We start from the raw sequence: 5142 nt of genomic DNA on the forward strand, positions 1-5142 counted from the left end.
GAATACGGGTTTTATTACATCTGATGTTAACACATTCCGAGCATGTAAGAGACTTAAATATACACTCTGGTTAGTTGTAGGTTAGATTAGTAGATAGTTGAGTTTTGTTTTTTTTCTTTTTCGGTATTTTTTTTCTTTTGTTAAATTTTGGCTATTGTATATTTGATTTAATTGTATATCAGTGTTTATATTTGAGAGTTTTATTTATTTTTGTAAACTTGTAAAAATGTTAAATTTCTAATAAAAATATCTATAATAAAAAAAAATCAGATGGGGAGGACTAATGCTATTGTACACGAAGTAGACATAAGGGATACTGCTCATATAAAACAACACCCCTACTGGCTTAATTATTTCAAAGCCAGACAGGTCCAGATGAAAGTGGAGGCTATGCTGGACGAGAACATGATCAAACCAAGCTAGAGTGAGTGGAGTTCGCCAATCATCTTCGTTCCCAAACCAGATGAGACTCAACATTGCTGGGTGGATTATCAGAAGGTCAACGCTGTTACAAAATCGAACTCATATTCAATTCCTAAATTAAAGGACTGTGTTGAGAAAGTCAGACAAGCCAGTTACACCACCAGTTGGACTTAATGCGTGGTTACTGGCAGGTACCTTTATCAGAGTTGGTGAAAGAAATTTCTGTGTTTGTAACCCCAAATGGACTATATCATTTTAAAGTAATGCCCTTTGGAATTAAGAACGCACCCGCCACATTCCAAAGGCTCATGAACACAGTTGAGGCTATGTTAACAAACTGTGAAGTTTATTGGGACGATGTAGTGATCTTTAGTATGTCCTGGAACGATCACATGGTACAGTTGACAGAGCTCTTCGAACATCTACGAGAAGCAAAACTGGTGATAAACTTAAACAAAACGGATTTCGCGAAAGCAGAGGTGATGTTCTTGCGACATAATATCAGTCATGGAAGGTTGACCCCACGGAACGCAAGGACGAAGGCAATCGAGGAATTTCCACGACCAACCTCGAAGAAAGAGGTGCTTCAATTCTTAGGACTCAGTTGTTCCAAACTTCAGAAGTGTAGTGGCACTATTAACCGATTTGCTGAAGAAGAACACAAAATTTGGGGGGTAGAACCAAGGCATTCGACCAGTTGAAATTGATTTTAACCACCAAACCAGCTTTAGCTGCATCAAACTTTTCAAAATCTTTTAAAGTTACTATCGATGCTAGTGACAGTGGAGTAGGTGCTGTACTACAGGAAGATGAAGATGGGACTGAACGGCCAGTTGGTTACTTTTCGAAGAAGATCAACATCCACCAGAGGAAATACTCCACAATCGAAAAGGAACTATTGAGTTTGGTTCTGGCCTTACAGCATTTTAATGTGTATGTCACGAACAATGTGTTGGAGATGGTTGTGTACACTGACCACAATCCGCTTGCATTCTTAGAACGTTTTAAAGATAAGAATATCAGACTATTTTGTTGGAGTCTTATTTTATAGACTTTTAATTTAAAATCATACATGTTGCGGGTGAGAAGAATTGAATTGAATGTATTGTTACATGTACTGAGGCACACTGAAAAGTTTGTCTTGCGAGAATGTAATCGCAGATGCGTTATCATAGATTTAACTGATAGAACTTAGATGAGATTTGTCTTTATTTAATGTTATGCATATACAGGTATATGGGAAAAAGTTAAGGTGAACTTATATTAAAGTTATCTGTATATTAGGGTAATGTGTTTTAAAAGTAGAGAAAAAAAATGAAGCCATCTTTTCATTATGATGGTTCATTTTTTCTTAAGGGGGGAGGTGTTATGGTAAATAGCTGTTAGTTAATTATTCTTTGTTATACTTTAAGAAATAAAGTTGTTAAATTTTACTTGAAATAGTCCTTGACCATTCGAATTTTTACAGATTACTGCATGGGATAAATCTTTTCTGTGTTGCTGGTTTTAAATTAAGCAGAAGGGTTTACCCCATGTCGTTACACCCTTTCCAAATACACGTAAATCCTGTCCCTCAATTCCATTCCAATTGATAGAGGATGATCTCAGGGAAGGAAGTGTTGAATCTCTAAGCCAAGTTGCTATTAAAAAGGAAGAGGTACTGAGCAGCTTAAAAAGTATTGAGGTAGATGAGTCCCCAAATCCTCATGGGATCTATCCCAGAATATTGAGGGAGGCAAGTAAACAAATTGCTGGAGCATTGACAGACATCTTTGTATCCTCTCTGGCCACAGGTGAGGTTCCAGAGGATTGGAGAATAGCCAATATTGTCCCATTATTAAAGAAGAGTAACAGGGATAATCCTGTGGTCTACATAAATGATTTGGAGGAAAATATAACTGGTCTAATTAGTAAGTTTGCAGACAATACAAGATTGGTGGTGTTGCAGAAAGTGAGGAGGATTGTCAAGAGGATACAGCAGGATATAGATCAGTTGGAGGGATGGGATGGCAGATGGAGTTTAATATGGACAAATGTGAGGTGATTTATTTTGAAAGGTCAAGTACAGGTGGAAATTATACAGTGAATGGCAGAACCCTAAACAGTATTGACATGCAGATGGATCTGAATGTGCAGGTCCATAGATCACTGAAGGTAGGCGAAAGTGAGTACCGCAGATACTGGAGATCAGTATCAAGAGTGTGATACTGGAAAAGCACAGCAGGTCAGGCAGCATCAGAAAAGCAGGAAAATCGATGTTTCTGGCAAAAGCCTTTCATCAGGAATGAGGGATGAGGAAGATCACTGAAGGTGGCAGTGCAGGTAGATAAGGTTGTAAAAACGGCCTATGGCACGCTTGCCTTCATTGGAAGGAAACATTGCATACAGTTCTGGTCACCACACTACCAGAAGGATGTGGATGCTTTGGACAGGGTACAGAAAAGGTTTACAAGGATGTTATCTGGTATGGAGGATTTTAGCTATGAAGAAAGGTTGGATAGACTGCGTTGTTTTCAGTGGAATGCAGGAGGTTGAGGGACAACTTGATAGAAGTTTTTAAAATTGTGAATGGCATAGATAGAGTGGAAAGTATGAGGCTTTTTCCCAGGCTGGAGGGGTCAATTAATAGGAGGCACATGTTCAAGATGTGGGGTTTGGGTGGGTTTAAAAGAAATGTGCAAGGCAAGTTTTTCACTCAAAGGGTGGTTAGTGGAATGCACGCCAGCTGAGGTGGTGGAAGCGGATACAATAACAACATTCAAGAAACACCTGCACACATATATGAATATGAAAGGAATAGAGCAATATGGATCTGGTAAGTGAAGATGATTTTAAAATGGAAGGGCAAAATGCATTGGCACAAGCTTGGAGGGTCAAATGGCCGTTCCTATGCTGTTTTGTTCTTTGTTCCACAGTTAAAACTGATGCAAAGTACTCATTTAGTATCTCCCCCATCTCCTGCGGTTCCACACATAGGTAGCCTTGCTGATCTTTAAGGGTCTCTATTCTCTCCCTAATTACTCTTTTGTCCTTGATGTTTTTGTAGAAACCCTATGAATTCTTCTTCACCCTATTTGCCAAAGTTATCTCATGTCCCCTTTTTGCTCTCCTGATTTCCCTCGTAAGTGTACTCCTACTGTCCTTAGTTGCTCTAGGGATTCACTCAATCCCTACTGTATATATCTGATGTATGTTTTCTTCTTTTACTTGACCAGAATATCAATTTCTCTAGTCATCCAGCATTCCCTACAACTATCAGCCTTGCCCTTCACCTTGTTATCTCATTTTTTAAGGCTTCCCACTTTCCAATTGTCCCTTTACCTGCGAATATCTGCCCCCAATCAACTTTTGAAAGTTCTTGCCTGATACGATCAAAATTGGCCTTCCTCCAATTTAGAACTTTAACTTTTAGATCAGTTCTATCTTTTTCCAAAGGATATTTTAAAGTTAATTGAATTATGATCACTTGCCCCAAAGTGCTCCCCCAATGACATCTCAGTCACTTGCCAGCATGGAGGGACCTTGTAATAACAACTTTCAAATTAAAAAGGCTGACAGTTAAGAAATCAAAGGTTTCAGGAAGAACAGATATCATTTCTACAGTTAAAGGTCCAATATTCTGCTATCTCAAAAAGCTTAAATCATTCTCTCACTAAAAGACAAGTGTGGGCTCTAAAAGATAACACTGCATAAGGTCTGGAAATTGCAAATTGCATATAAACATGGATAATATATAGCTATTATCGTGAATGGAAGATTGGTTAACAGACAAGAAGCAGAAAGTAAACATTCAAATTGGCAGTCAGTGACTAGCGGAATGCCATAAAGATCAATGCTCAAGCCTAACTGTTTATATTTCACATGAAAAGTCTGAGATGAAGAGATCCAAGCTTGCTAATGATATAGATCTAGGTGGGAAAGGGCTCTTGTTTCACAGTGGTAATGTCCACACCTCTGGGTCAGAAGGTCTGAGTTCAAGTACCATCTGCCCTGGATCTATGGCATAACATGTTCTATCAGATTGATTAAAAGTATTAGAGGGTCTGGTAGCACAATATAGTGTCCCTATCTATAGGCCAAAAAGGATGAGTTCAAGTCACACCTGCCCTGGAAGTATGTAAAAACAGGTTGATTTCAAAGAAACGTAGGTGCGAATGGAGGGTCTTCTAACATGGTGGATGATAGTAGAATTGGTGACAGCAGGCAGCCCACTCCCTTTGTGAACGGGAGGGAAGGAAAGGGATTATCTTCAGGGAATGCACCGGTACACACCACTTACAGCCCCCATGAAGATAACTGCCCCATTCTTTCAAAGCTTCCCTCTCAAACCCCATTGCCCTCTTATACTACGGCTAGATACTATCCATCCAAAGCCTCCCACTTACTTTGGTTGGGATCCATTGTGGCCTTTATTCTGGAACTTCTTGTAGTTCTGGCTCCCACTATCGAGCTCAGCCTCTGCAAAACCTGTTAGCCAATCAGAGGAATGAATGTTCCAATCTGTCCTTGTTAACACTTGCCACAAAATAGTATGGATGCAGAGCTGGTGTGATTTCCTTAACAAGAAATCAACCAACTTGTAAGTTGGTAGGAAAGAGAGACAGTGTCCTTTCCAATCCCTCAGACAACCTCCCTCTGTATGTCTGCCCATAAAATGGAAATTTGAAGGTGCTTAACAGAGTACACACTAAGAGGCTGATCCTTCTGGTAGGTCTAGTC

This window comes from Chiloscyllium plagiosum, chromosome 9 (genome assembly GCF_004010195.1).
Source record: "Chiloscyllium plagiosum isolate BGI_BamShark_2017 chromosome 9, ASM401019v2, whole genome shotgun sequence".
Classification (NCBI taxonomy): domain Eukaryota; kingdom Metazoa; phylum Chordata; class Chondrichthyes; order Orectolobiformes; family Hemiscylliidae; genus Chiloscyllium; species Chiloscyllium plagiosum.